This window comes from Eumetopias jubatus, unplaced genomic scaffold, assembly GCF_037043125.1.
Source record: "Eumetopias jubatus isolate StellerSeaLion01/CBP00866 unplaced genomic scaffold, mEumJub1_p1.0 scaffold_10, whole genome shotgun sequence".
Lineage (NCBI taxonomy): Eukaryota > Metazoa > Chordata > Mammalia > Carnivora > Otariidae > Eumetopias > Eumetopias jubatus.
The window spans coordinates 43,117,296-43,126,786 of record NW_028274816.1 but is presented as its reverse complement, the minus strand read 5'-3'; the positions used below and the strand labels follow the sequence as shown (position 1 = coordinate 43,126,786).

Genomic DNA, 9,491 nt, shown 5'->3' with positions numbered 1-9,491 from the left:
ACAAATAAAATTAAAATAAAAATGAAAGAAAATACATAAATATTGGAAAGGAGGAATAAAACAATCTGCATGTGAATTTATATGATTGTTTACATTAAAAAATTCTAAATAATCTACAAAACATCTGCTCAGACCAAGAAGAGAATTTAGCAAAGTCAAAGGGTAGGGGAATAATATGTAAATATCAATTATATTTTGTGATACTAGGAATGAACAATCAGAAAATGAAAAATTTTAAATATCACATAAAATGGCATTGATAAACATAAAATACTTAGGAGTAAATACAACAAAAGACATGGAAGTCTTCTACAATTAAGACTACAGAACATCAATTAAATAGAGCCATACACCATTTCTGAATTGGAAGTTTGAATACAGTTGGAATGTCGATTGTCCCCAAACTTATCTGTAGATTCAAAGCTATGCCAGTAAAAATTCCAACAGGATTTTTTTATAGAAATTGACAGGCTAATTGTAAAACACATATGGAAATTTAAATGACCTGTAATAGCCAAAGCAATTTTTTTTAAGGTAAACAAAATTGGAGGATTTGCACAACCTGATTTCACATCATACTCTGAGCTGCTGTAGTCACTCAAGGAGGTGTTGGCAAAAGAATAAATAATAAAACAGAATATAGAGTCTAGAAATAGATCCACACGTATATTTTCAACTGCTTTTTGACAAAGATGGCAAACCGAGTCAGTAAGGAAAAAGGAAGCTTTCGGCAAATGTAACTATTGGGCATCCATTAGAAAAAAAAGAACATCAACCTTATATCATACATAAAATTAACTTGAAATGGATCACACACCTAAATGTAGAGTTATAAATGCTAAAAATTCTAGACAAAAACATAGGAGAAAATCTTTGTAACTTTAGGACGGGCAAAGATTTCTTAGACTACAAAAAGCATGAATGATAAAAAAAAATGATTACCTACACTTTAACATAATTAAAAAGTTTAGCTCTTGGAAAGTCACTCTAACACTATAGAAAGGTTGAGTCACAGACTGTAATAAAATGTTCTTGATACATATATCTCACAAAGCACTTAATGCCAGAACACAGAGGAATACTTATAATCAGACATAAGGAGATAAATAACCCAATCAAAAAAATCGACAAAATTTTTGAATCGACAATTTATAAAAAAAATATACAAATAACCAATAATCACATGAAAAGGTGCTTAACACCACTTGTCATCAGGGACAGGCAAATTAAAACTACATATTTAGAAAGGCTAAAATAAAAAAGACTGACAATACCAATTGTTGACAAGGATATGGAACAAATAGAACTTTCACATACAAGCTGACTGATTTCTTTTTCGCAAAGTTAAATACACACCTACCTTGCAATGTAGCCATTCAACGATGGTACTTAACTCAAGATAAATTAAAACACATATCTTGTGGTAGACAGAATGGCCTACAAAGATGTTCCTACGTTGATCCCTTGGAATCTGTGAATATGGCAAGAGGAGTTTTGCAAATGTAATTAAGGGAGATCATTTTGTATCTTACAGGCCAAGTATAATCAAATGAGATCTTAAAAGCAGAGAATTTTCTCCAGCTGGAGAAGTCAGAGATTCCGACCGTAAGAAAGATTCGATGTACCTTTGATGCTTTGAGAGTTGTTGGCCATGAGTAAGAACCAGAGGGCAGTCTCTAAGCCCAAAGGCTGGCCTGGGCTGGGAGCTTGCCTCAGTCCTACAGCTGCAAGGAAACAGATGAACTCGGACTCTCCCCAAAGGGCTTCCAGATGAGAGTCAAAGATGCCCAATACCTTGATTTCAACCTTATAAAACCCTAAGTACAGGATTCTGGTGAGCAATGCTATATCCAGACTTCCAGCCTACAGAATTGTGGGGTAATAAATGGCTATTGTTTTAAGCACTAAATTGTGGTAATTTAATCCAGCAGCAATAGAAAACTGATATACGCCCACAAAGACTCGTACACAAATGTTCATCGTTTGTTTGCAATAGTCAAACACTGGAAGCAACATAAATGACACACCAGGTGACTGGTGAACAAAATGTGGGATATCTGTACAATGGAAAACTACTTGGTCATAAACATGAACAAACCACGTGGATAAATGCCAAAATAATTGTGCCGAGTGAAAGATGACAGACACATAATGCATACTGCATAATTCCACCTATGTCAAAATCTAGAAAATGCAAGTTAATCTCCGGTAACAGAAAAGAGACGAGTGGTTGCTGGGACTGGGGCAGAGAGAGAGGGGGACCGCAGAGTGCCATGAGGAAATTTTGGGGGTGGTGGAAATACAATTGTGGTGCTGTTTTCAGAGGTGCATACATCCACCAACCTCATCAAAGTGTATGCTCTAAGTGGATGCAGCATATTTTTTTTTGTAAGGAAACTGTACCTCAATTAAGTGGATTAAAAATGAAATTCAAAACCATTAAGGGGTGCCTTTTAGAGTTTTCAAAAGAAAGGCATAACAATTTTGACAAAACAACTTTCCCCTCGTTTGATTGGAATTACATTAAATTTGAAGACTAATCCAAAGGGAATGACCATAATTTCAATAGCAAGTTTTTCTGTTTAGGAACATAGTAGGTCTTTTTTTGTGCTCTGGGATAGTAAGCAGCATGGTTTTTGTTCCTTAATGATTTAACTGAGTTCACCCATAAAATCATCTGGGCTGGATGCCCAGGGGAAGGGGTGGAGGGAGGCTAGGAGGGGCAGGGGTGTTTTCACTGTTGTTGTTTTTTCTTTTTTGCAGATTTTATTAAAGATATTTACAAAGCAATATCCAGACTCCAGATCCAGCTGCCAAGGAGCCCCTATTACACTGTGGGTACTGGTTGCAGCATGGCAGGTGGCTTTGACTTCCTACCCTTCTGTTCCAACGTGGGGGTGGTGGGAAGTATCTCATCTTTGGGTTCCACCATGCTCACTTGGTCAGGCAGGGGCTTCTCAGGGCCAGTCTTAGCCCTTGGGTCCCAGGGAAGCATGATCTTCACTATGATGCCCAGCACACCCTGTCTGAGCTGCACACGGCCCACAGCAGTGTCAACTGTGAATCATCAGGCCATCCAAACACTTCATGGATTTAGCCCTCTGGCCTTGGAGTTTCCCAGACACCAGGACCTCACAGCCTTTGGCCCTGCTCTCCATGATGCAGGCAGCACACCAGAGCAGGCCCTCTGCTCAGCAAGGCCTCCTAGGAAGGAGACTGTGAGGCAGAGACTAGGCCTGGGCAATAGCCCACAGACCTCTCGTGGCCACCTTTTTAGCATAAAGCTCTCCATGCCCTCAGGGAAACCAAACCCCTTCTGAACCACAGCAGTCACTTCCCGGATCCGCTGGTCCTTCTCACCAAGAGCATTCTGTGTCCTGGTGGCCAAGATAATGACTTCTGTCCTGGTTGGTGTAACTTGGGCCTCATCTCTGGAGTAGCTATCTTCAGCCAGCTCCTGTGTGAGAAACCCGTTCAGTTCAGCTTTGAAGATGCCATTGGCCACAAACGTCCTCTTCTTGGAAATGTGCACTGCCATCTTGCCATTGTGCACAGCCACAAGGAGAGGAGTGCTTTCACGGCTAATAACAAGGGTGGAGTTGGGACTTATTCCTGGTCACTGGGTGATCACACCCCTCTGAACAGTCTCCAGGTTAGTGATCTCCAGTCAGTGTTAGATGCACGTTTTCAGTCAGACATTTACAAGCACAGACCTTCTAGCGGACATTGTGGATGGCCACCCCGTATCTCCTCAGCCCATGGCTGAGTTCAGTGACAGTTACGGTGATTCCTTCCCACACAGGTGACAGCTTCCCACCACTGGCATTGGCTCCTTGCTGCTTGCCAGACTAAAGGCTTTTCCAGCATCACCGAAGCTGCTTAGCCAACGTTCAGGACAGCCCGGAAGTGGCAGGAAGTTGACATCCTAAGGGCAACTCCCAACCAAAGAAGGTAAGTGACCCAGTGGAAAATTTCCCAGCTTCCCCATCCCTCAATGGGACGATCGGAACGCATTCCACAGGATGCCTCATGTGGCCTCTGTGGGAGTGAGCCACACCAACCCCAGTGCGCCCCTGTCTCCCTCCCCCAGGGCCTCCCTCCCGCTTCCCGAAACCACCTCCTAAACGAACAACCTGCACCCAAGTCCTTGCCTATGAGTCTGCTGTATCCTATGGTATTATTCCACTGTGTTTATAATAAGACATACACAAAATCCACATTTTACAAGGATAAGATAGAGATAAACAATATTTAAAATAACTTATTTATTAACAACATAATCTTTTTGCTCTCATCCAAATATTAATTATGATATCTTCGTGAGTGGCAATGTGATTAAATGCACTTCATTATTTTTGAAAATTTTGATTAACACTTTGTGAGGCAGCAGTTCGGAAGCCTGGTTCTTGATACTTGGTTTAATGGTTTCGATAACTAAAAAGGCACTTCAGACAGATATGTGGATCCAAATGGAGAACAGCCATCACTAAATCACCTGCTCACTTTCCACTCTATCTACCAACTCTGCAAAGGTCTCTCTTAAAATCCAGCCAGCAGATGCCAGTCTTCCCTGATGTGGGTCAGTGTTCTTGCTCACTGATGGGAAAGAGTTGCAATTTTGTGTTTTCAACGAATAGGATCAAAACCCACAGAAATGATGCATTTTGGAAGACGTAAGTCTGCTTAGACAAGTGTGGATATTTGCCGTGAAATGGATGCCTTTGAAGGTGATTTGGTACTGCTTTTTGGGTAACTGAAAAGTTCAGGTAACCTGATGGCTGACAAATTGCTTCAGGATATTCCCAGGGAAATTTTCCCAGGAAATTCAGGTAGTCACCTAGATGGTTCTCTCCTGTCTTGAGTGAAGCAGAGTTTTTCTGCTTTTTGGGCCTGGGAGGCCTTGCAAAGCAGAGATAAGGCCAGGCCATTGGGGAACCAAAGACAGAAATAAATCATCTGTCAGGTGCATCTCCCACAGCAGATGCTTCCTTTTGGTGATGTCAGCTGACCTGACCCTGGGCTCTGCCTCCCCTTCCTAGACCTGCCAAAGTCCCCAAGTAGGAGAGGCCAGTCACCTGGGCTGCATGGAGAACAGATGGAGGTCTGCCAAGAGGGAGCAGGAGACCCTGCAGCTCAAGTTCTCGCCAGCCCCACAAAATGGAGCTCTGAATGTGTCTTCTATGCTCTTCCACCACCCCTGCCTTCTCCCAGCTCCTCCGGGGAGAGGGCTCACTTTTTCCTGCTACACCAGCTGCCGCAGAAGCTCTGCTTGAATTGAAATGGCACTCTGGACTCACTTTCTTTGGACAAAAATGGAGGCGTCACCCCAGGCCTGATTGCTTGCAGGAGGAAGACAGACTGTGGTCCACTCATCAGCTTTGGGCCCTACGAAGCTGAAAGAGCGGGTCAGCGTGGTCTGAAACTCATGAATTAGCCATCACTTTGCCCATTTCTCAGATAAGGAAATGGAGGCTAAGTTGCTTAGCCGAAGCCCACAACAGCTGTGCCTCCTGCGGGAGCCCAATCTTGGGAGGGAGGAGACCAATGTGATGATAGGGTGGATGAAAAATCGCCTGAAAATGCACATGGGGCTTCTAGCAATTGGAGAGATATACCTTAAATCAACCATAAGCTACTATTTCACACGAGATAAGAAAAAAAAATTAAGTCATAATACCAAGTGTCAGAGAAGATCTGGGTAAACTCTACACATGATGGTGGGAATGTAAATTTGGCAACAAAGTGCAAAGCTGAAGATGCTACTGCTCTTCGAGATGCTTACACGTGTGTCCAAGGGGACGTGTAGAAAGACACTCGCCAACTAGGACTCATGCAGCGCCTGTCATTAGGCAATGAATACACCACATCATGTCATCTGCTACTTTTTGCATTTCAAAAAAAAAAGTCTGAGGCAGGAATGGCCAAAAATGTTAACTGGTGTTTATGATTTTTCATTATCTGATTTTTTAAAAATATTCAAAAGTATATGTGGTGCTTTCCAAAAGTTCAGCTTAGCCTGGTGCAAAATGGTACCAATGGCCCACAAATGTGGGCCACATGCTAACCCAAAACTAAATGTAAATTAGAGCCTGGTGTGGGAATCCCCGGACGGGGTCTCAGAGCCTCCAGGAAGTTCTCAGTCTGGAGTTGTCCGCCAACCAGCTCTTCCTGATGGCACCAGGAGGCTGAAAGAACAAGCCAGCTCCCTGCCTATCCTCGGGGGCTCATGGTCACAGCCCTGTACCCAGGTCAATGGCATCACCTCCTCCCTAGAGATTAGACATGCATGATGTGAGCACCACTCCCATGTCCTTGTGAGGAACCCCATGGCCCTGCTGCAAATCCTCCTGCTCATCTCTGGCAGAGATGTTCAGCTTCTGCAAAGCTCTTGTTTTCTTAACTCTGCACCTGTAAGTCTAGCCCTTAGTTTCTGCTGCTGACCCCACCCAAACGTGGCTTTAACTTCTGCGCCAAGATTTCCCCTCCCAATCCAATGCATGGAAAGCCAAGGTCATGAGAGATCCCGGGGCGCCTGGGTGGCTCAGTGGGTCAGGCGTCCAACCCTTAATCTCAGCTCAGGTCTTGATCTCAGAGTTCAAGCTCTGTGTTGGGCTTCATGCTGGCTGTGGAGCCTACTTTAAGTAAATAAATAAATAAATAAATAAATAAATAAATAAATAAATAAATAACAGGGAGAGAGCCAGCAGAGCTAGGAAGAACCAGGGCAGGCTTCATAGAGGAAGGGGCAGTGAAGGTAGGACTTGTGGAAGGAAATGACAAAGAACTGGAGGTTTCCAGAGGCTGGGGAACGTGCTTGAGGATGAGCAAATTGAGGAACGCAGCTGGAGCATTGGAACTCAAGCCACAGGAGTAGAGTGGAACTATGCCCTGGAAGGCCATGGATGCCAGGCAAGAGGGCCGTTCTTGCCAGAAGGATCTTGCATTTTCAGGACTAGTCTGGCACGTAAACTTGCTGGAATCTATTCACCCTTGCACATCTGCAACCACTCACTGAGCCACAGGCTGGGCCATGTACCCCACAATGACGCTCAGTGTGTCCACATCATGGCCACCTCTGCAGGGTGACCATTTACTCCACTTGCCATCTCTCACGGGTGACAAAGGGGCACCCGGGGGTGCAGACACAGCCCTGCCAGTCCCTCGAGAGCCAGATGCAGATTTCTGCCCAGCTCCCCGTTGCACGAGCTGCAGAAGCAGCAGGGTCACACCCGCCCTCGTCTTCACATTGTCTCTCAGAGTCTAGATTGTGTCGCTTCTGCTTCTCTCCTGCCTATTAGCCATGTCTCTTTGGGTTGCGAGTGACAGGAAACACAACTCAAACTGGCTAAGGGGAAAAAAAAAGAGAGAGAGAAAGAGGGGAGATGTACTGGCCCAGGTAACTAGAAGTTCAGGGCACAGCTGGATTCAGGAGCTCAAGCAATGTGGTAGGGACTTGTTCTCTGCTCTGTAAACAGGTCTTTGTGCATGCTGTGGCCCCAACCTCTGCTCCCAAGACACCCCAGCAGAAGAAAAGGGGTTCTCTTTCCTCATAGCTCCAGCAAAACCCCCAAGATCACACTCTGTTCACATTCCCACCTACGAGCCAGTCACAGGGACGAAGGCATGGAGTATTGTTGGCCACTGTGAATTCAGGGAATAGAGTAGCCCCCAAGCCTCAGAGGCTGAAAGTGGGGGCAAGGGGGCTCTTTGAAGGAAAACGGAGGTGCCACTATCTGAAACAGGAGCATACATGATGTACAGGAAAAAGCAACATGATTTACACAATTTCTGCCTCATTTCTATGCTCCCCAAGTTTAGGGAGGGCCTGGCCTGGGACATACTCATTCTTGGTAAGTGTTTGTAGGATAGATGGATGGGTGGGTGGGACAGTGGCTGATACTGCTCTGGGACTTCACTTGGGGCATTTGGCCAGAGCTGGGCCCTGTGCCTCAGGACCATGCTCTCCCCAGAGCCAAGACCCCAGCATACGAGGCAGGAGGGCTGCGTTCTAGAAGGAGGACAAGAGAGGGGAAAGCAGTGGTCTGGATGGGATATTGGATAGGACAAAGGCCAGTAAAGTGAATTGTGAGGCTCGACAGCCTCCTTTATGAAGGGAAGTCCTGGGAGCTAGCCCATGGTGAAATGGCCATGCAGGCATGTGTGGGTGCTGGTCTGGGACCGTGCAGCCATGCTTGAAATGAAACAGGGTCAGGGGAGGTCTCTGCAGGGGGAATTCCCACATCTGGTGCTGCCCACCTGCTTTGGCCCAGCTCCCAGGCCTGGAACCTTCCACCAAGATCCCTCAGAGGCCAAGGCCAGAACTCCCCTGGGCCGCTTAGCATCCTTTCCTGAAACCTCACCTATGGGAGGAAGGAAAACACCCACCAGCAGTGGCTTCCCTACCTCGTCCTGCCTGGCTATGCCCTGGGGACGGAGGTGGGGAGGGAAATGCCCCGGGCCCCAGACCGCTCTATCCACCCTTCCATCAGCTTCTCCAAGGCCCCAAGACTCCAGACCTACCCTTCCAGCAGGCCCTGAAAAAGTCAGAAAACAAAAGACTGAAAAAAGTCTCTGGATGTAAGAGTGAAATACTGGGTCATGAATATGGTAAGTCATCTTATTAGAATTTGCTGATTGATTGATTATAGACTCGCTAATCCTCTGGATTCGAATGTACCTGAAGAACAGGTGAAAACTTGTGAATTCTAGTCAAATATTGTAGGACACTGCCTAACTTGTTTTCTTTAAAGTGACTTATCTGATAATTTTTGGCTTTAAATTCTATATGAATATTTCATAAATATCCCATACATTTAGTATTTTAACAATTTTACATCATATCTACAGTACTTTAGTACCTGACTTGTATATTTATGTGACTATTGTTAGAAGTGACTAATTGGGTTTGATTAGCTCCATCATTAATATTCTGTCCATAATTTAACATGCTTCAATAAAATACCCTAAAGCAGTGTAATGATTAGATTTCAGGAATATGTGTTTTGCAATTAAGTTCCTCTTGATTTTGATATGCAGATGAAGAAATAGTGGTCTCATTTAAAAAAAAAAACTGCCCTTATTAACTCAGCAGTATACTCTGAAGATTAGGTGAGAAATCCAAGATTTTCTCTTTGTATATGCTAGTTAAAATGTATTTCAATCAAGCCTATGTGGGCAAATCAGATTTGATTAGTTTAAGTTCACAGTCATTCTATCTAAATGAATAATGTGTCACCTAACATTGCAAAAATTTGATTAATAGTTTATCAGTTAATTAAAAACGGGTTTAATTTTTCTTTTTTAGGAAAATGCAAGGTAGATATTCCTTGTGTTCATCATAAATGCAAATTATTTCAGCTTGAATCTATTGTTCCTTTTTTGCTCCTTAGCCAACTGGCAAGAAAAATAAAGCTCTTGGAACTATGTCTGGGAGAGAGGAGCCGCGGAACTTTCTTCACTTCCACCCATTGCTGTTGTTGCTTGTGTCCCAG

At 44.2% G+C, this 9,491-nt stretch overlaps 1 pseudogene; it reads right to left on the bottom strand.

Annotated features, from left to right (window-relative positions):
• Positions 1-2,827: 2,827 nt before the first annotated feature.
• On the bottom strand, positions 2,828-3,538 carry LOC114224444 (small ribosomal subunit protein uS3 pseudogene; annotated as a pseudogene).
• Between the last annotated feature and the right edge of the window lie 5,953 nt (positions 3,539-9,491).